This window comes from Stylophora pistillata, chromosome 2 (genome assembly GCF_964205215.1).
Source record: "Stylophora pistillata chromosome 2, jaStyPist1.2, whole genome shotgun sequence".
Classification (NCBI taxonomy): Eukaryota; Metazoa; Cnidaria; class Anthozoa; order Scleractinia; family Pocilloporidae; genus Stylophora; species Stylophora pistillata.
The window spans coordinates 49,536,742-49,559,862 of NC_142520.1; the positions used below are offsets into that span (position 1 = coordinate 49,536,742).

The window sequence follows — 23,121 nt, forward strand, 5'->3', positions numbered from 1 at the left end:
TCGTCAGAAAGATCACCGCGTGAGTCCATAGCAGAATGTTTGTGTACGGCTACCATTAGCAGAATGATTAGTTCAAGGATGGTTACTGATTTTCATTTTTTAAATTAGCTCAAAAACGTTAAGCAACCGGAAAATCCGTGCGGAGTGGGAAGGGGAGGGAGGGAGGGGGGCTGAGGTAGGCATGTATTGGGTGTGTGCCGCTGGCTTCTTAGAACTCCTACCCAATTATAGTTGATTATTTCGCCACTTATAGACTCCATTTTGGTCGCTTTTGGGAAAATGTAACATCGTTTAAGCCACGAACCTTCACATTTTTAAATCCCTAATTAGCAGAATTTTCTTACCCTCAAAAGCCCGAAAATGTGCGATCCATTCCGATAACTCTATTAAAAATGCACCTTCATATTTTAGTCAATCCAGTAGTGAAAATGCAGTGCCATTCATGGGCACATCATCATTAGCCAATAACAAAGAATCCCCCCCCCCCATAATATTCATGACAAAGTTAGCAGAATTAAGCAAGATGCCGTAATCGCAGACTGACACTATTCTTTAGCTGTCTCATTGGTAGTCCAGATTTTAGTTCCAGGCCTCCTACTGGTACGCTGAACCATTGAAGGTTCAATTGATCAATGGCCTAGAAAACTTGAACATAATAAGTAGACTATATCTAAATTCTTCAATTTGTTCAGTAGATACTATACCTTAAGGAAAATGTTTTTGTTCATCTGGTTATTCATTTTTTTTATGCCCGTTTAACAAAAGTGTTTGATAGAGCTTCAGAAATTTCTTAATGAAATAACCAATGAACTGATTAAAAATATCTTGCATATTTTATGTCTGATATCACTAAACAATCATCAATGAATACTTCACATTTCCTGGAGATCGATGAGTCGTAAGTCTGACATATATTAATTTTACTGAAGTTGATTTTCTCGAAAAGTTCTAATAGCAATTAATTTGCTGCTTATACAGATCATAGGATGTTTAGAACGTTGCGGCTGGGGTGATGGTCAGGTTATTTTAACTTTGCTACGAGAGGGGAAAGATGCGCTATTACTGACCATTTTAAAATGTCCATCTAACTTGGATTACAAAGTGACATTAAATGAATAATTTCATCCTCTACAAAGTTCTTCAGCTCTAAACTAAGTTTGAAAAATAAAGGACTGGGATGGAGCAGTAATTGTATGAGCATTATAACCAAAGTCATATTCAGTCTGGCTGGTTCCTAAGTCAACAAAAGAAAAAGAGCCAGTTTCTAAAGGCAATTAATTTGTTTCCATTGAAAATCTAAAGATGTCTACGGAACGTAGCGTTGCGGCTGGGTTGATGGTCAAGTTATTTTATCTTTGCTATGAGAGGAAAAGGTTTGCTATTACTGACCATTTTTAAATGCGCATTTAACTTAAATCACAAATCATCCTCTACAAAGTTCTTTAGTTCCACACTAAGTTTGAAAAAATAAAGGCCTGATTATTATTAACGGATCCATAAGTTCAACGAATAGGACTGTGATGGAACGTTTCCTGCGACAGCATTATATCCAAAGTCATATTCAGTCTCGCTGGTTCCGAGGTCAACAAAAGAAGCATCGTCAGCTTCTGTGATTCCAATCCCACGATCTGCACGTGCACGGCTACTTCCTCCTCCACCAATCACCATCACTGAGCCATCACCAGTACTCCAGTCACACCAGAAGCCGATCTTGTCAGCACTTTGGATGTTTCCACTACACTCAGCCTGTTGAAACCCGTCTGTTGACTTGTACTGTCCACCATATTGAACCGTACAACTTCCTACACACTGATCACTGGCCCAAACTGTGCCATTTCTAAAATCGTCATAACTTGTGATTTTCGATCGGAATGTTTGTCCCCCCGAACAGTTACTTGTGGTTTGTAACAGAGGAGTGTGGCTGGGATCGTCACTACGCGGGATCGTTATTTCGCTACCGCTGACCAACCAAAAGGCTGTTGAGATCGTATCGTTGTTCATTGAAGAGTTGTTTGTCGCTCCTATAGCAGTTTTCTGATCATACCAACCATTTTCCATCGCCACGCATCCAATTCTTGCATTGCTGTTCGAGAATCGAGCGATGAGAGTCCAGCCATTTTTGTCTGCAATGAAAGAACATTTTATCACCATATTGCTTTTGATAACAAAGTCTGGAAAGTTTAATGTTATTTCTTCGTGTTTCTGGGATATAATGGGCATATCGTAAAGGATAATTATTTTTTTTCTTTTTCTGACATTGAACGAATTTGGAAACGGTCTTGCCTTTCTTCACTCTTTGTTGGCTATGGCAGTAAATATAACATTGTATGCTGGTGACCACAATGGAAACATATTAACCGTTAGCTGTAAATTAGCCGAATTTTTCTTACCGAAAGCCGTAGACAACAAAAGAAGTGGAGGAGCCAAAAAGTTTAAAAAATTGTTGCTTTGATTGAACTTGGAATGCACTTCAATGAATTTTGTGGATTGATGTTTGAGTTACACAATTTTTTTCCGCCATGATCATCAAGGATCAAAAAAAAAAAAAAAAAAAAAAAAGAAAACTAAAATCGAACTCATCTCGGCTGTGATAACGTGTTATAAGAGCGTTAAAATATGTTTGACCATACAGGATATCATTATCCCAGTGTAGGTGTATACTTTCGAAAGCAGGAAAACTGTTGGCCTAAGTCAGTGAATTTGAATATATTAAATAATGTATGTGTACTGCAGTTTCATGAAATGTATGCTACGGAAAGCGTTCCACGCAGTAATAAACCCTACTTATCTAGTAGGTGGAAATAAGGCCTAAAATAACTTCAGGCCCGTATGGGAATTGAAATATAACCTTTGCAATGCCGGTCCACTGCTCTTGGCCGACTGCGCACGGCTAGTGAACCAGACTGATGTTTAGCTGCTGCAAACCAATATTGGTCTGTCTTTTGAACTGTGCATTTTGTTACTTTATCTTCTCGATCCTCGTTAAATATATCTCTGAAAGCTTTATACCGGAGCCGAAAAGCTTTTAACATAAATTGTTTTGATCAGTTAGCGCGAGCCTATTTATAAAAGATGATATTATCAATTGAAGTAAGCAAAAATCGTAGAGAGGAAGTAGTGATAGCTTAGCTAACAAACTGACTCTAAATAGTGTGACTGACAGATTTAGAACAATGAAAAGGGTTTACCTCTATAATAACACGTTTTTCCATTCCCAGAAAATCCAATTTTACAGGAACACCCAACGGCGTATATGATAAAATTTCGAATTTCTGATTGGCTAAAAACGAGTGCATTTTACATGTAACACAAGTGCAAATTAAAAATAGCGCGCGCGCTATCGAACTTCGTCTGTTAGACTTTCCGTGATACTTTTCTCGTGTAAATTATTTATAGGTTAGAAATAAGCACTTGCAAAGTTTTTAAAGACTACAAATTGCACTTGCCGTACAGGTTCGTGGAATTTTGTTATGCAAATACCGTGACCGCGCAGGGAGGGAAGGACCGAAATTTGTACGTAATAACTTGCTCATTCATGTAGAGTTACCTGGTTTTCCCTTATATCCTAGCTTTAACGTTGTAACAGCTGAAACAGATCCAATTTTCTCCGTAGCAGTACAAATGTACAGCCCGGAATCTGTCTTGGAGAAGTCTCAGATTCTTAAAGTGCCATTATGAATAGAATATCGACCTTTTGGCAATGCCATGAGTATGCGTTTCCGTGTGATGACAGACGAAGGGTAACTGAAGGCTTCACAAGTAATTCCTGCCTCGGTGTCTCCCTCGAAGGACAGAAAAAGATCTGGTACTTTGGTCAATCGTAGTGGTACTGTTAGTATAAGAAGGAAAGGGAAAGAAAAACAAAATAACATTTTTAGAAGCCGGTGAAGGTGTTTCTCGTAGTGTTTACCTCAAATATAATTTTTTTAAACAGCAACTCTTTTCAGAACATACCTGTAATAATAGTAGTAACGATAATACTGATATTATAACATAGCGCGCGCGCGCTAGTTCAGTCTAATTTCTATTGCGTCAACATGAACAAAATCTTTATGTACGCACGGCCGTGCTCAATAAAATGACGTGTGCAGTTTGAAATTAGGTGCAAAATTTCCGTCGTTCGAGTTTCTTAAGTTAGAGTTTCGGAAAGCGATATCAGTAAATGGAAGACCAACCAAACTTTTCTTCGGCTTTCGACCTTCCCGCAAGTAGTCAAGTCAACAAGCACAACGAAAACGAAACACAACAGGCCCGTTTCCCGAAATTATCGGAACGGGAGCCGGAGAAAATTTTAGCCGAAAGACATTCAGCAAGAACTAAAAACACTACAAATTGGTCTATGGCGACTTTTAAAGGTAAAAGTCTCTGTTGATGAGGTTTTTTTTTGGTTACATTTGTTAACTCTACCAAAAACCATTTCATTACAAAATCAACAAAACAATCGGAGACGCCAACATTTTCGAGCAACTTTCAATTAAAAAAACATTACAAAAACGCCATTCAGCACCCAAATTGTTTTCGTATGTTATAAAAGAATTGTTTCATGTTTTTAGCTGCGTGAAGAAGCTAGAGTTACTCTCGGCTGCACCTCGAGCAATTCTTACGCTTCTCTCGTGCTCTCTAAACTCCCCCCGTGCATCCATAACTCGATAGACGCACGCTAAGCATGAAACAATTCTTAAATAATCATTATTATTTATGATAAAAAAGAACAGCAAAATAATAGCTAGAATTTCTTAAGCATTTGTAATTTGGCCACTCGAGATGTCATCAACAAAAATATTAAAAAAATGAAGCCCTTAGTTCACGGAATACAGTCATGAGGGCTCGTTCCAACGATAATTAAAAGTGGATCAGCTAAGGTATTTGTCCTAACTTTTGTAATACACACATAGTCAGTGGATATCATTATACCGTTGTGTACAGAGATCAATTGAGTTTTCCTTATTTTGGCCAGTGACACTCTAACTGCAGAATAAAGATTTGAAATGGAAACAAAGAATAACCTCAAATGGAGGAAAGATCTCACACACCCCCTGTCACGTTCTTCAGGGTCTAGTCTTAGGAAAGAAAGGTAGGATAAGGGGCAATAATGAACACCAAGCAGAACGTATGTTGGTAATTTGGTTGAACTTAGTTGATTTAACCAAATTACCTTGTTACCCCCACCGACGCAGCACCACAGTTTCTTTAGAAACTTTCAGCCTTTAGAACGTTTGTTGATTCAGCTCTATTAAATTCAAAGGAAGTTAACACACCCCTATAAGCAGGTTGGATCACAGCTATCTCGAGTTACATAATTGTTAACTATACAATGCAGGATATCGTCAAACCCCCTAAGAAACAAAATGAAGAGCATAGAGTCGAAACCTGTTTGAAGCGATACCGTATTAAGCGGTCACCCTGTCGATTATCAACCCCCCCCCCCCCCCGTGATGGATTGTACACCATAAGTGTTGCCTCCCCTTCAACGAAAAGCTTTGCAGCCCAGCTGTCCTTTCCCAGAACATTAACTGCTGAGCACAAGTACTCCCTAGAGTCATTGAAATTCGACTTTAAAACTTCAAGGCGGCCATTTTGATTGATTTTGACGCGCCCAACCGTAGAGGAACCATTGACTCTACTCCAAGTCACCACAAGCTTTGGATGCCCTCTGGCCGAGCAGTAGAATCTGGCAGTCTGATTCTCAGTAACTGTCTTAGTCTCAGGTGATCTTAATTGATAGAAAAATCGGCTCGCTTACCTTTTTCGCCTTTTTCTCTCTCCAGGCCTTTGTCCCCCCTGATGCCTTGCTTGCCGTGACTTCCAGGTAAGCCCATATAACCTTGTTCACCTCTCTTTCCCTTTGGTCCTGGCGATCCTTGCCTTCCTTGGGGACCTCGGCTCCCTTTCTCACCGGGAGGACCTGGGACGCAGACTTTCTCAGATGGCTGAGAAAAAGATGCTGGTTGCATTTGCCTGATTTGTTTGATGATCTCGCTTCGTACGTCTTTTATTGTCAAAGATTTGTTATTGTCTGGTGTCAAACTGCGGCGAAATTTGCTGCTTGTTTTATCGGAAACTATTTAAAAAAAAAAATAATTTTTTTAGCATGAATACTATTACACTTCATAAGAAAAAGAAAGAAGGTAAACTGCCACTGACCACTTTCAATCAATTTAACTATCAAGTGATAAATATTTGTTTAGACTGGGAGCAGGTTTTTCAATTTTTGCAATTTTTTTTTTTTTTTTTTTTTTTTTTTTTGCGGGGTTGATACAAGAATTACGGGGAAGAAGTCAACTCAGAGCTTGCGTTTTTGTGGTTTTGCTGGTTAACGTTAATCTCAAACTCGTTAATTTAAGTCGGAGGCTTTTAAAGGATGCAAAAATCTGTGGATGGCAGTTATTTATACTCTTCGCTGATGGGCAAAGAGGTTTTAAAAAGGAAGATAATTTTCAACCTGTTGATTGTTTACTGTCTTGATGCGGCAACTTCAGCTCAAAATGCTCAACATGTATTTGCTCACATGAGTTGGTATTTTTTCATTTGAAAAAAGGATTCAGAATTCAGGATTCAGAACCCCTCTAATCCGGACCCTTATTAAACCGGAATCCTCTCTTTACCAGACCTTTTTTTGGCCCCAAAATTTCTGTCATACATTTTCTCTATTTTTAACCTCAGTAAACCGGAACCCACAGACGCTTTTTTCAGGGGTGTGTTACGAAAACTAAGAGAAAAAAATTTCAGGCCTGTACGGTATCGCAGAGGTCAGTGGTTCGAATCCCGTACAGGCCTGAAATTTTTTTCAGGTCTGATTTTCACTATTGCTCAAATAGTGCTTTACTGCGAAGGATCGTGCACATATACGTTTCATAACCGCAGTTCATACATATGTTTCATGTTTGTTGTTGTTTGATTCATCATCTACGGGTTTATATCGAATTGATTTGATGGCCTGCTCCCAGTTGGTTTTTTAGCTCAATTGGTAGAGCGCTGCACTAGTATCGCAGAGGTCAGTGGTTCGAATCCCGTACAGGCCTGAAATTTTTTTTAGGGCTGATTTTCACTATTGCTCAAATAGTGCTTTACTGCGAAGGATCGTGCACATATACGTTTCATAACCGCAGTTCATACATATGTTTCATATGTTTGTTGCTGTTTAATACTACTACATTTTACTGTTGATAACTTTTCAACTTCCCTGCACTCTTACTAAATTTTCTTCTGTTTACGGTATGTAACATTCAAAATGAGTTATAGTCAAACCTACCAAATGAAATTCAGAGGGGTGTTTTTATCGTTAATCGCTTAAACCACACTGAGTATCTGTAGAAACGAATAAAAGCTGATAGTTTCTAAAGAAACTGTTTGGGGCTGCGTCGGTGGGGGTAACGAAATAATTTCAATATACCAACAAAGTTGAAATGGTAAATTGGCCACCTTTCGTGTTTTTCTCGTTGCCATGTTCCCACCAAACACGTAGCTCCATTTCCTGCCTTTAAAAGCACACACTACCCACCATTCCTCTATTCGCTCCGTTGAAGGGCTAACGCTCGAAACGTCAGCTTTTATAATCGTAACGGTGGCCAATCTACCATTTCAACTTTGTTGATATATTGAAACTATCTGTAGAAACACTTGGTGCTTACTTTGTGTAAGAAGGAAGCGGTCGAGATGACAATTGCCTTGAGTAGAGGTAAGGATTTTTAAATAATTTACAAGTAGTTTTTAAGACGCTGAAAAATTGAATCGAATTTGTTTCCTCTTCCTTACTATTTTAATCTCTATTGATTGTTTGATTAATTACAGAAATTACGTTGAAACTGGCATTTTCGTCTACTAATAAAATGAATTGCAGAGAAGAGATGTCAAATCTGCAACAGCATTGCGTGTCGTTCTCAGTCCTCATAAGGATATCTACTGCTCGTTGAAAACTATAGTAAGAGTACACTGTGACCTCAACAGACGATCCAAAAAAACGGGAAACAGTAATTATACCTCTTCTTGCTTGTTCAAGGCGGATTGAGAGCAATTCCGCTAGTCTCGGTTTTTCCCGGCCAAACGACAAAGCTGACCTAGTTCTTAGTCGAGCAGCCATATTCTCTCCTCCTGCTGACATACATTCTGTGACAATTTGTCCCTCGCTTAGTGCAAAGCTTGGTTTGGGGTGAAAGAGAGGCTCTAGTTCGAGGGGCAGAGTTCTTTCTGATATATCAAACCATGCTCAATAATATATCACCATATGATGCATTGATTGGCTTTGGACTTCTATAAGAAGTAATCATTCACTTAAAATTATAATCTTGGAAGGACGGATTTAAGGAGATAGGCAAAACATGGGTTTGTTAACTTTCTTTTTCGTAGTTAAATCTAGATATCAATCGTTTCCCGATGGGCGTGAACGTTCTGGTCTGACCAGACAACAGGCTTATGTTAAATGTTTCATTACCCTTGAGCCACGCTCTATAATATTTCGCCAAAATGATGCATTGATGGCTTTGGACCCAACCATATTTGAGGTGATAGATCACTACTTGGCTACCTTCTTCGGCAAGAATACTAAATAACTAACTAGTTGAGTTGATTTTTCAAAGCCAATTCTTCCAAAATGCAAGTATTTAATATAGGTATACCGACTCGAACTCGAGTCTGCTGTATCAGCTGGTGCAATGATTACTCGAAGCGTTTCTTAAGTTCCGAGATACGCACAAATGGTTTTATTTCCAGACATGAGCTTTTTTTGGACCGCTGCAGCGAAAAGTGGGTGTGAAAAATTTTGCTTGCAGAGCAGGTGTTTAAGTAAAGTTCGCCCAAACTTTACTTGAACGCCTGCTGTGCAGGCTATGAAAATTGTGAACGTGCTACTTGGTTGGTAGTCTTACTACCGGCACGAGTAACTTAACAAGGCACAGTAGCCTCTTGAGAAGAAGTAGTATAAATATAAAGCTGTTGAACGTTGGCCTTTTCGAACATTTCAGCGAAAGTTGTGGTTTTCCAGGTTTGACCCATATAAAACTTTCTTTAAGTAAACAAACATTTAAACACTACACTTTTCTTTGTCGCACATCTGCAGTGATGTATGATGGGCTATGCCCTTTACAGATCTTTCGCTCTTTTAATTTGACCTAGAATGTGCTTTATCCTCCGAAATACCATGAAACATTCAATTATGATACATTAAATATAATTATGATCGGAGTTAGATAATTGTTTGCTCCTGTTTCGTATAGGTAACAAACGACCTTAGTTCCAGTAGCCACGTGCTTCATAGTCCAATGTTTTATTTTTGCGTTTTATTTCAGTAGACCGCATTTTGAATTAAGGCTGATAGTTTCTAAAGAAACTGTTTGGGGCTGCGTCATTTTGAATTAATTAGCGTTATTCTGCACGCGAGAAACATGTTTCTGAACTAGCAACATTCCGCTTACATCTGGTTCATGGTTCGGTTGTAGACTTATAATTAAACAAAGATCTCTTACACAAAGTATTTCAACGAAATGGGAATAGAGAAACCCCGAGATACCCTTTGTAAACAATCATTATCAGGAGGTGTTGACTATATGCCAAGTTGTATTGCTATTGAGGGAGCAATGCAACAATTTTAGGACTGCAATCCCCTTCTGTGATACAAAAATATGGACGGTAAGATAATATTATGTTAAATGAGCTGTAGATTGGATGTAAAATGTGAAACAATTGAGTTTGTGTGTAAATGTGAACATTTTCGAACAACCGACGGCACCGTCAAATCGCCTCATTTTATCCAACTTTAAAATTTGATTAAATCGTACTGAATCATTTTCCCAAAAAATCCTTTGAAGATCGAAAAGAACCACACTTCGCCTTCCAAAAGCCAGATTTTCAGTCGATTATTTTGTATAGCACAAAGTTAAAAAACGGGTTAGTTTTGAACTATTTTTAATCTTGTTAGAAGAAGGTCGGTTAAATTCAATTGGATTGTGTAAATAAATGATCAAGAATTGCTCAAATTGCTGTCTACATATGTATTGATGTTGTTTTTGAAAAATTGGTAGTTTTTTATCGGTCCAAGGGTTTTCAATTCGTGGCGTGAAGCACCGAGATTTGTCTGAAATTTTGAGCTTCAAAAGCGGCATTTGGTCGAAATTCAGTTATTATCGATTTTCTCGAAAATAAATCGATATTCAGCCAAACGAAGTATGCAGTGCTTTGTTTCACCATAAGGCCTACCTAACTTGAGAATATGAGCCGAATCGATTTTTTGGCTGTTGCCACCAAATATATGACAGTTGGTAACATTCGCTCTTAAATTCGTCAATCAGTCGACGATTAATTGACGGGTGATTTAGACGTCGAATTTATAAGACGAATTTTATTTTTATATTATTTTCTTATTTTTATTTGTTTTAATTCGTTTTGGCCAGCACCTGCAGTAGTTCCAGCGAATACCGCTCCAGCACATGGAAAACAACAGCCCACACTTTTGTTTGTCTCCCAACTCAATGTGTCTTCGTTCTTTTCAGCAATAGAGCATTCAATTATGACACGAACACTTTTTCCACAGGTTGTGCATGAATATTTTGTATTCCTTTTACAAATTGTACAGGTGGACGGCAGTTTTTTCCTCCACAAGGACATAACTCGCCCGAAGAAAACATATGAAGTAGGAAAGACGCGGGAAAAGTGAGTACGAAGGAATTATTTGGGCATGCGACATGAACGAAACGAACCACGGGCTCAAATGGATATACATTATAATAACGTATGCATTGAATTTGATGCGTCTGTTGCGCGACGTCTAAAATGGAGTCGCGCTGTATCTGTCCAAACAAGACGGATACAAGGTCTTGGACGAATTTAATTCATGGGACGAATGTTAGTCGATTTATACATCGCGCAATCAGCGAATTTTATTACTAGCAGGTTCTTGAATAAAATTCGTCCGAATTGACCTAAAACTCGGGGGAAAAGGGTCGGACAGGAGATAATTTGACAGATTAGACCTGTTTTGGGTACAATTTGACTCTATATTTCGACGGATTCGATTTTAGAGGGTCTTAGTTTTCGTTATCTCCAAAATTAAGACTGGGTCTCAGGTCTTAGGTCTTAGTTTTCGTAACACCCCTTTTTTCAGTCCGTAAACGCATACTGACAAAGAAATTGGGTCATCCTCAGTGTAAAAACCTGACAAGGATCTCTTTGTTTCACGAGGTATTGTTTTGCTGTACGCTATTGTTTATAATGTTTTGTTGTCTTTGTTTTACGTCACCCGTGAGCTTTACAGGTTTTTACACCGAGGATGAGCCAAGAAATTGACCTCGTTAAATCGGACGTGAAAATTTTAAGCTTGCTGCCAAATTAAACCACACGTATTTAAACGTGATTAAAATTAAAATTACAATTATGTAGCTGTGAAATCCTAATCAGAAGTGAGAAACGCTCATCGGCTAACTATTACTCATTGTTCTATCGGTACGTATTATCTGTTTGCGGTGTTCAGGTTTACGGCATAAGAATATGATCCCACTGTACAGCAACTGCCGACCTCTTCCTCTCACCAAAATAATGCATGAGGCTTCTCGTTTGAATTTCTATCATGACGTTCAACACATCAAAACCTTGATTTCAAACACAGCATGAAAATGAAGATTTACGCCAAATTAAAGTTGCGTAAATCTGCGTAAAGGTGGTTAACAAACTTTACATCAACTTTACATTATTGGTAAAGGTCTGTAAAGGAAGATTTACGCAACACAACGTACAGCCCACGTGAAGCTAGCGTAAAATCGGTGGGTCGAATTTACGCTTATTTACTCAAAACGTAAAGTTGGCGTAAACTCGCACTTTACTCAACTAAATGTAAAGCAGTTGTAAAGTTTGCGTAAAGTTAATGGGTCAAATTTACGCTTATTTACCAGGGATGTAAAGGTGATGTAATGCACACTTTACTAACCCTACGTTTAAATACGCTTTTGTAAAGGTAACATTAAGATGGTCAGAATCATGCATGCTCCTTTACGCTGTTTACCTAAAGTTTGTGTAAATGCACACTTTGTGTTAAGGAACGATAAGATGTCAGAACTTATCTCTGTACCCTCTTACCCTCTGCAGCCTTGCACAGAAGCGGGAAAAGGTATAAATAAATGTAAGACTCTTTTCTCTGAAAGAAATATTTATTTGGACTGCCCACTGGGCCAACTTCTTTACCAATTGGATACTTGACAATTAGTCCTCAAAATCGAGTCGAGTAGAAGAAGTTAAAGATAATCTAAAAAAATAATGATTCTTCGTAAATATTGCATGGTATTGATTAAGCGGCATATTAAGTAATAATTATATAGACAACCCCGAATGTTGAGAGCCAAAGATACATTCTCTCGGAGAAACACTCTTGCCTACAAAAGCATATACAAGATTTACTTGCCAGTGGGATACTTATGATAATCTACTGGTTTGAAATGAGCTGATGGCCCAGTAATGAAGAACCAATCAGAGCCCAAAATTGCACATACCTAGAGGCTGTCTATGGAACAACAGAGAAGAGAGTGTTTTTCTTGCTCTCATTATAAAGGGTTGTTATATAACAATCAAAACAGTAATTACAACTACAACTCATTGCCTATAAAGCAATCCTATGTTTCAATTAACCTTACAGTTTGAAAATGCCTCCTTGCCTCAAGCCTTCTTTAAAGTATTTGTTCCTAAAAGCTAAATGTGAAACTATTTTGTCATTGATCTCGTTTAATTTCTAAACCTGAACACAGCGAACAGTTTTATGAAATTGCTGGCATTGTTGTAGAGAATATGCAAACTTTCAAGGCTATATTATTAACAAGGCCTTACATGTATCTGTTTTCTCTCTACTTTTGGGTTTATACTTCATGCAAACTGATGTAACTGATTTGCATCGCTAATCAATAGCTGCAATGTTTTTCTCTTAAAGTACATTGGGTGACCAAAATGTAGGTACTGTAGGTCCTGCTACGACACCATCTTGGTCAAACAAAACAAATTGTGGTCAGATATCACCGAAAAAGGTTGAAAACTATATTTTCTTAAATTATCAAGCTATTACTTCCTTGCTTTGGTTTGCATTTTTATCACTGGTACCTATAATTATTATTTTAACAGTAAAATGTATCATTTCACTGTTATGAGCGTCTGTGCTATCACTGTTCCACCATAGCACTAATTGAGTGGAAACCAAATTCAAACACTACAATTTTATTTTGTTTGCCCAAATATTAGTTTGATTACAAAAAATGACAGGCAAAAGAAAATGAGTACAACAATAATAAATAAAGGAAGCTAGGCAAATAAAGGAAACCATAACAAATTGTTACAGAAATTCCACCAGATTAATAAAATACATAGAAATAAATAATAATTATCTTCACATTGAGAGGGGACATTTTGTGTATTCTGAGCTTGTGTAGAGCTTGTACAGCTTGTGTATAATTTGTGAACTGTATTTAATTTGTTGAGAAATTTTACTGTAATGACTCTCAAAAAATTTGAACAAAAATTAGCAACTCACTACTTTTTCACAGGCATTATCAAATGCTACCTTTCAGGGAGCTAATGTCGTTGTGTGACTTACAAAACCCTTGAGTTAATAAGATCGTCCCAGCATAGAGTAAGATTTAGTAATTTACTCAGGGCAGATTTTCTTCATCCTTACTGTAAAATGCATTACGACAAAAAAAAATTTCCCGGACATCATGTCCAACCACAATTGAGAATTTGTTGGACACAAGCAAATTTTGGTCACCCAATATCCGAATGTTATTTGCAGCCCTGTTATTACATGAGCAATAAATTAGCAGTGAAGAGATACAACTGCATATGAGAAGATTAACAAACACACAATAATCATGAAAGCAAATACTGCACAGAAGAAGAGGCATGTTTTACATTTCTATTGTTCACTATTGTTATAACTGACAAAAACCAGACCATGCATCATGTTCTGCATGAGATAATTAAAAATTCAGGTTTTTTCAGTTCTTGTCATTTCTGCACAAAAGCTACTTGCTGAAGACTCAGTGTTCTCCCTACATGTGCATGCAACAACTTAATGGGAGATTATATGTTTAGCCCAGATACTCAAGTTAGCTTGCACTCGGAGGAGACTGTAACAACAATCGGGAGCTTTGCCTCGCTTGTGTTTGGAATAATAATATTACAAAACTGAGGTATTACAAGACTTACATGTACAATGTAAGAGTTTACACCAGTGATTACAAATTAGCTTTGTTACAGAAGTGTGTGCTTTACATGTTTGAGTTAAATTCAAAATAACAATATAGGTATAACATTGAAAATCTACCTCATCAGACTTATTTCCCTCCTTATCGTCATTGATTGTACTGAGAAAGTCTACGTTGTCACCCAAATTGAATGAATCCTCACAATCATCAACTTGGGTGGAACCTGTTAAACAAAAGTAATGAAACATCTCCAAATTTTGTAGAAACCTAAGCCCGGTGACATTACAACCCCTTGACATTTGCTTTAAATCCTTTTTCATTTCAACCCAACTCATTCCCATTTGCCTTTTCCAATTTGCCTGACAGAAAAAAAAATATGTGCACACAGCAACAATAACCAAGAAGACTAGGTGGGAATACTGTTGTAATCTTTTAAAATCTATTTTGCTTACTGTTAGGTCAGGAGTCCTATTGTTTCATATATATCAACTGCCTAGCAGCCAATGTTGACATATAGCTTAGAAAACCATGACCGAGTTTGATTACACGAAACGTGACTCTTCAGTCTATGGCTTATTAAGAACTGTGCACTCCCTTCCTCTGGTCAGGTCAATTTGTTAGCCTGGCATTCTGCATGGGCTTTGAAATGTGTCCATGGCAGATCCCAGCAGCAACATTATCACTAATTCTGGATGGCTAGTTTTCTTCGTTTCAGAGCTTTGTAGTGTACGCTATGGAGATGAATTTAGGGGGTACTAAACCCTGTGCTGGGATTACGTGGAGGAACTGGGGCAGCTAGCATGCTTATGTTTTTTTTTCTTCACTTAGAGCAGCCGTCAGTCTAGCATTTACTTTCTTAGTATCTTGTTATGTTTTATGACCAGTCTTGAATAATTATAAGCCGCTACATACCTCGATTAAATATAGCTGTCTCAAGATCCTCGTCACCTGAAGAATCAGATAGGTCCGGTTCTCCGTGGAACTCAGGATCATACTTTCCTCACTTTGCTTCTTGTTCAACATTTTCAGCGTCATCTTTTATAGTCGTCCAACGTTCACTGTGCACATTATAATGAGCTTTACGATGTTTACAGAAAGCTGCTCTCGATAAGTATTCATTGCAATGGCCACACCATAGTCTAGATTGTTTTCTCAAGCGAGACTGACTCCTCGAAGGCATCTTGCAAATCGTGAACTACCGAAATTTTGTCATTTGCGCCGAACGTATGTAACAAACAGGACAACACTGCGTATGTCAACTTTCTTTTTGACCGAGAAGATACTGGGTTAGAGTAAACTACTTCAGCCAATCACCTACCGTTTTTGTGGAAGAAAGCCAATCAGTACATCTCGTCTACTGGCGGGAACACGGCGGGCCCTTTTGTCGGCGTGAATAAAGGCCATTTCATTGTGATGTTTCCGGTTGTGAGCGTCCTTTTTTCATTTGATTTATCCTTTTTGCTTCGTGATCGTTAACGTTCTTCACCCGCAAAATGGAAGATCAATACGTTGTTTTGCTAGAGAGGGTTATCGCTGAAAACGCCTGGTTAGCTCAATTGGCAGAGCGCCGGACTGCTGTGCGGGAGGTCGAGAGTTCAATACCGGCCGGACCAACACTCAGGGTCTTAAAATTAACTGAGAAGAATATGCTTCCTTTCTCAACATCAAGAAATGGTTAGATATTCTAGTCTTCTCGGATAGGGACGAATAAATGGAGGTCCCGTCTCCTGCAGGGTTAGGGGTAGGAGACGTTAATTTCCCACGCACGAGATTACTGTGTGATGGATGTCCTCCCCTGGGGTGGGATGGGTGGGAAAAGGTGAGGTCGTTACATGGACTAAAGCGGCTGCCAGAGGCGCCTGATAATGCTGACGTCCGACCTCAACCTTAGTAAAAATTATTGTAAGCGCATTGAGATTCTTAAATGCGTATTAAGAACGTTCATTATTATTATTATAAAACGTGCGTCTTCGAGAGGAGCTGGAAGCGCGCGACAACGAGCAGAAATGCATCCTCGCAGAACTCGGTGCAAAAATAGAGAGCTCTTCAAATTCAGGACAAGAGCGAGCAAGCAGGAAAAGAAAAAGGAAGACTCTGTCCCTCAGCAGTGTCGTGTAAGTATATTTTTATCTTGGTTTCCTGTTAACCATGATCGCTTAGTTTGTTTTGTTCAAAAATTCGGCCTGTTCATAAATTTCGTGCCCTCCACGATCCGTGAGGTAGTAGATGACCACGTGCTCAATATGGCCCACAGGCAGTCCAAGCTCACTACTAGAAATGCAGACGTGACTCTTGGTTTGAGTGGTATAGTGTTACAAACGGTTATTTATAAAGGTTTGTATGGGATGTAATCGGTTTGCCTTAAAAGAGAGAACAAATGTCAAGTGTGTTACTGCTTTCTTTTAGAAGTGGAACACCAAAATAGCGTTAACTCGCCGAAAACTCTTCAAAATGGCCTGAGACGCTGGTAATCAACAAAGAATACAACAAGGCAATAAGGTAAGTCAATTTTATTTCAAAACATGACATTTTTTCTCGCTTTTAAGGCAAACCGATTACATCCCATACAAACCTTTATAAATAACCGTTTGTAAAACTATACCACTCAAACCAAGAGTCACGTCTGCATTTCTAGTAGTGAGCTTTGGCCGCCTGTGTATGGCGGAGATATTTAAGGAATTTGATGCAATCTGTTGTAAAAAAAACTTGTGTCATCTGTGGTGTGAAGACGTTTCCCGACATTGCCTGGTCTCAATGAGAGAGTGGTGTGTTTATTTATTTCCTTTTTTTTTTGGGGGGGGGGGGAGGGGGGGATGATTTAACTAGTAAGTAAATAAGTGTATTACTTCACCAGAAGTTGCTCCCAACTGCACAGAATATAACACATTTGTTGTTTTTATATTTGATACAGTTTATCATTTTCATGTAATTGTGTGTTTTGACCACAAAGTCATGAACAGTTCTCAATTCGAGAGCAGGGGGGTGAGAGCTTTCATTTCCTCCCAATGTCCTCTTTGCAGCCAAAAAAGCATACTGTAGCTACATGTACTGTCTGGGAGTTCCTGTTTTTGGAAAAGTGCTAGATCACTTCAGGATACCAACATCAGCATTTTGCTTCTTTCATGTTTCTTTTCTTGCAATGCTTCAGGTGTCTATCATTCCAAAGGTGATGGACTTGCAATAATTATCTGCTTGCTGTTTTCAATGCTGATGCCACAACAAGGCATAATCTTTGATTGGGGAGGTCAAGAAATTTTGCCATGAACATGTACTTGGTGCATGATCATGTGTGCGTCAAAGTTTCAAATTAGATCACTCTAATTGCACATCTACACATACACTGTAAATTGTATGAGAAACTGGAATGGAAATACATGAAGAGCTGCCCATTTACCATAGATCCATTTTTAATTTGTTGTTGTTTGTTTTGCCAGGTATCTGAGGTAATTACCACTAATTTTACTGCTTTCTGTTCTTTCTGTCTGATGATTATAGCAAGGCTTCAGAAACATGTACAAAGTCCTTATGCGGAATGAAGCTTTTGAGGGCTTTAAGTTGGATGAGTGGTAAAGGCTGTTTCTTTGATAATAGAGTTATTTCCTGGTTCCCTGTTGTTTGTTTGTATGATTTTTTTCTGTATGTTTGTTTGTTTTACACAGTGAGAAATTGAATTTTAGCAAATAGACATGTAGGACAACACAATTTTCATATGGCACATTACAGGAAAGATAGTGACACGTCCCCTGCTATACATAAATATTGCATGTTTGCTCCACAATCCCTGTGGGTGTAAATGGGCATTGTCATGAGGATTTTGCTGTTTTAGGTCAATTCTGTGCTGAAATCATTACTTTAAGGCTTTACTCATAAACAAAATGCTTCTGTAAAGCTATGACGAAGATATCAAATGCATTTTATCAGAGAAGGCTAACCACAATAATTTTCTTGAAGGTTTTTTGAAGATATAGCATCAAAGTTTGAAAAAATTGGTCAATTTTTTCAAGTTTCAATCAATTTCCATCCTTGTCATCCATAGTGATAGGTGACAGTAAACAGTTTCAGAACCTTAACAAAACCAGACCATTAGTTTTGGAATTCAATTGATGGAAAGGCACCTTCTAGCTTTTTATATAGTTGCCAAATAGCGTGACAATGCCCCTATAAAAGCCCAGAAATTAAAGAGCATGTTTAAATGTTTTACCTAGTGCAAAGTCTTGTGGGGAAATAAATATTTTGACTACAAGTATTAGACAAGGACACTACACTGTAGGACACTAGGGCACTAAGATGAAGCAATGCACATATTGTGTATTTATTTGGCTCAGTTGCTAGAGCATAAAGGCAATGGACAGAAAGTCGTGCACTGGACTCCAGTTAGAATATCAGATTTTTCTTTGCTTTGCAGTCCATGCTTGGGACAAACTGAGCATGACATTCCCATTAGAAAAGACTCAGTAAATGTATGTATAATTTTAAATAATGGTGTGCATTAAATTTTTGGCCTTGCAAAAAGTTCCTCTTGACCAAACTTAACATTGAATTTCTTTTATATTGTTTTTTTTTTTTGTAAAAACTTTTAATAGCTCTAAATCAGAAACCAATGAAGAAGTCACAAAAACAGTTATGGATGCAATTGTGGCTGACCACATGGGAACTGAAAAGTGTCCCTGGTCTGTAGCTGAGATGAAAGGTATGAACAAAGAATAAGAGTTATTTGCAGGATTAGAAAGAGGGCTTTTAAAGTCTGCCCTTTGACCAGAATTTTCCCACACATCCAGAGATTGTACATTCTGCTTTCAGTATTTTATTGTGGGTTACTGCTATATTGGTTATTCTCCAGCCTCCATTTGGCATGGAAATATGCTCCGATACTTGTTCGCAGACATCTGTTTTAAGAAGTGAACAGTTTTCCAAGAGCATACAGCGTAGCTTGAGGAAAACTGTGAACTTTGTGGTACAAATAATGTCCAAGGACATATATATGAGCATTTTTTCATGCCAAATGGAGGTTGTTGAGTTTATTACCCTTCTTTAATATTTCTGCATTTTACATGTGCAGTATCACTCAAATATTTCCCAAGTTTCACTGCACATGGAATATTCAGTCACATGACACATTGACATTTAAACCAATCACACATCAGCAAAAGCATTTGATGGATTATTAAAACAATAATTATTACTATTTAGTGAATGAAAATTTTTAATTCTCCCATTACACTGTACTGATGGTGTAACATTTTCTCCTAAGGTGCTGGTGCCACATATTTGAAAGTCTACATGATGCTTCAATGAGAGCAAAAAAAGGGAAGCAAGAGGGTCACAAGAATCTCTGTCGGAAGCAAGGGAGAGTGAGAGAGGTAAGTTTCTGTTGTAATATGCCGTAATTACCTTTTTCAGTACAATCTCTGTAAACTTATGAATGTTAGGCTAACACCGGTAACTCCTGTTATTAGGCATTTCTTGAGTTTTAAACATGGCTCAAAATTAACTCTGGCAAGGTTGCAAAATGTGAGTTATTTCTAGTTAGAGAATGTCTGCAAGTAAAATTTTTGCCTTTCAAAACTGTAACTCCTGAGAATTTGTGGATATTAATATCTATTAACAAGCTATTCTGAGATACATGAATATGATACATATAATACTATTTTATAAATTGAATTGGATTTGTCAATTGTCAGGTGGCTCAAAACAGTTTCCAGCCCTTAGATCTGGATGGGTTATTATGACCACTCTCCATCACTTGATGCTACAATCATGGTACATGTATAAGAATACTGCCCAATCATTGGTGGCCACATTGTTATTTTTGTGACACAATAAGTTACCATAGCAACCTCCTAAAAAACACCCTTAATTTGATAAGCATGATAAGATGCAACTTTCGACAAAGTGAAAGAAATTCTGTGGACAGGGTTCACAGCCACCACAAAGTTTTTTGAAAATTTAAGGTTCCTGTGAACCCGACCTTAATTGTAGCATCAAGTGATAAAGAATGTTTATAGAAACCCATCAAAATCTAAGTGTCCGAAACTGCGTTGAGCCATCTTTAATGATCACACATGCAAATATTTTTATTAGCTTAGTAACCTTATAGCGGTAATCAACTAGTAAAAGATTAAAATTTCAATGATTTGGCTCTCTGTTAGATGAATAAAATCTACTTTTGTTGATTTGTGAGCTTTTTCTTTGATTGCTTAGAAAATCCAGAGGAGACTTTAAACCCAAAAGACCATGCCTTGGTCAGGGGAGAAGAAAGCTTTGGTGGAGCAGGCTGTTGGAAGTTCCCAATACACCAGCTCTGACGAGTCAGACTTTTCAGATGATGAAAATGGACAACCCAAACTTTCTGGGTATCTTGTCAAAAAATTGCCTTGGGAAAGGTCAGCATTGACAAAAGTAAAAAAAGCTCGTGATGAAGCGCATATTAAAAGCCTAAATGTGCGAGCAAGAGTTAACATGGTGGCAAGGCGATTTCATTCAATGCCATCTACAAAGCCCCGACCTATTGATTGTCTGGACTGAGCAGTGAGGCCTGAAGACCCAGCAACATTTACTAGCCCCACTTTCAGCCCTCCAACACCTACAATATCATCTCACAGTACCCCGTCCTCAGCAACAAGGACTTCATTTCATGGCATCCGCCCTCCAACACTTTCAACTCCATCTGACAGCACCCCACCCTCCACAACAGGAGGTTCATCTTGCAACATCCTCACTCCAGCACTTGCAACTCCATCTGACAGCACCCGACTCTACATAGCAGGAAGTTCACCTCGCAGCATCGTCACTCTAGCACTTGCAACTCCATCTGACAGCACCCGACCATCCACAACAGGAAGTTCATCTCGAAGCATCCACCCTCCAACACCTAGAGGTCCATCCCACAGCAACCGACTCTGAGGAACAGGAAGGTCATCTGACACCTCAGCAAAGAGGAAAAAAGTGCCAAAATCAAAGAAAAACACTGTGCGTAGGCCCTTAAAAAGAGCTGCCACTTCTCCAGAGTACTAAGTTTATTGAACATTAATGGCATTGACTACAATGAGCACCCTTGAGTTTATTCTGGGAGAACCCCAAAGTTGCAAAGTTTGGTCAATTTCAGGAAGACAGCAGTACACCAGTTTCAATTTTTATAAGTAAATGGCTCACATAGTTTTGTTTCAAGTGCACAAGTTTATCTTTTTAATGTTACAGTTAAGAAATGTTTGAAAAGAAAGCTCACTAATCAAAAAAGGACAGTGCGCATAAGCGACTTTGCAGTGAGTTGACACTTGCCGTGTTTGCTAAGTTTATTTAATATTAAATTATTACGGAAATTGTACTTTGTCATTTTTAGTGATACTGTTAAGAAATGTTAGAAAAGAAAGCCCGAAATCAAAAAAAGTACAGAACCTGTAGGCCACTACAGCGACTTAGATGACAGAGATTAAGACAATAGTTATTGTAGTATCTATCAATTGAAATAAGAAAACGGTTTACAATTTTTGTTTTCCTCTGTTCTATTTTGAAGATACTGGAAGAAGGTTTATGACCTTTATACATAGATGTATATAGATATTTTTTTGACATGACAAGAGGTTCACAATTTCGTCTTTTTAATATATTACAGTATTTAGTAACCCAGAAGCTCTTGCGAGCAGATTTCTTAAAAAAATAAATCATTTTGAAGAAGTAACATGTGTCGCTTTAATAAGCATAACATTGGGATTAAACTGTCTTTACGCCAGGTGTAAAATTAGCGTAAGGAAGTACCGTGTCTTTACTGTCGCTTTACACGCAACTTTAAGCGTAAAGTTGACATTACACTATCTTGACGCTAAATTTAAAGGCGGCTTAAAGAGTCTCATTACAGCACCTTTACATACACGTAGAGGTAGCGTAAAGCTTGCCTTTACGAAACGTAAATGTAACGTAAAGTTGTGTAAATGAGAACTTTACGTTAGCTTTACTCCAAGTTTAAAGGCGGCTTAAAGAAGTCTCATTACACCAACTTTACACATATGCATAAAGGTTGCGTGTTACGGCAACTTAAATTTGATTGTTCGTGCTGTGAAAATTTTGGAGCTCGATCATGTTTTAACGCGAGGTCTGAGAATGGATAAGTCATTTTAGCCACTTTAAATTCTACCTTGCAAGGAACAGACCCGTAATCAAGGAGTGAGGCGAGATCATGTTGGCAAATACAAGCTAAATATATCTATTCCAAATCTAAGATTCCTGTTGTCTGAAATGAAGCAGTTTTGTGCTTTTATTACCTGTTGACGTTTTGGTCTTGTCCTCGATGTTTTCATTTACTCTATTCGTCAAAGCGTGCATCTTTATGCGACTTTCAATATCTGAAAGGCGAAGTTCGTTCATCTTCGTTCTCCTGTTTATTGTTTCCATCCTCAAGAACAGCGCAACAATCAGTAGAATTGAAATCAAAGAAATAACCGAAGAGCCTTTCCTAAAAACATCGTTTGAGCATTTTGCGAGGGGTTTCTTTGTGGGGTACATCGTAGCTTCAATGGAATTCGAGTAAAACTGCTTCCCTCGGCGATTAGCAAACTCAACTGCTGCGAGATAAGACTTGTTTACTTGAGCTAGCTGAAGGTTCAGGCTTCCTGTGTAACTGATATTATAAAGAACACGTCCAGGTGAGATGTAAAGTAAACGAGTCATTTTTGCAGAGGGTTTCATGCCAAGGGTACAAATGTCGAGGGTCGAGAGTCAAGAGTACCTTTTTTTAATTAATAAAGAAAGATTAAACCAAATCTAACTAAAATAATTTCAAATAATTAAAGAAAAGAAAAAACATTTTTTTTTTTTAAATACAGATTGCCCCGAAAATATAGCGGGTGGGGGAGGGGTGAGGTTGTGAATAGCACGTGGACATCCTAGTTAATTTTTGTGTGGCCTACACAAAGTGTGTAGCCACATTATGGCACGATCGGATTTATTTATTGAA

At 38.1% G+C, this 23,121-nt stretch overlaps 1 protein-coding gene, 1 long non-coding RNA gene and 2 pseudogenes across 3 annotated transcripts in view; 1 reads left to right on the plus strand and 3 right to left on the minus strand.

Annotated features, from left to right (window-relative positions):
* Positions 1–23,121, minus strand: part of LOC148740074 (uncharacterized) — a 93,825-nt gene that overhangs the window by 19,507 nt on the left and 51,197 nt on the right. The window lies entirely within an intron of this gene.
* On the minus strand, positions 1,270–22,735 carry LOC148740076 (uncharacterized; annotated as a pseudogene).
* Positions 13,126–15,494, minus strand: LOC148740077 (uncharacterized). Its single transcript, XR_015996427.1, has 2 exons — positions 15,084–15,494; positions 13,126–14,394 (listed from the first exon to the last, which is right to left on the minus strand). It is a non-coding gene; the product is annotated as an uncharacterized LOC148740077 (long non-coding RNA).
* LOC148740078 (uncharacterized) lies at positions 16,091–21,849 on the plus strand (annotated as a pseudogene). Its single transcript, XR_015996425.1, has 6 exons — positions 16,091–16,285; positions 16,578–16,670; positions 17,667–17,737; positions 18,755–18,861; positions 19,423–19,531; positions 20,373–21,849. The product of XR_015996425.1 is annotated as an uncharacterized LOC148740078 (transcript).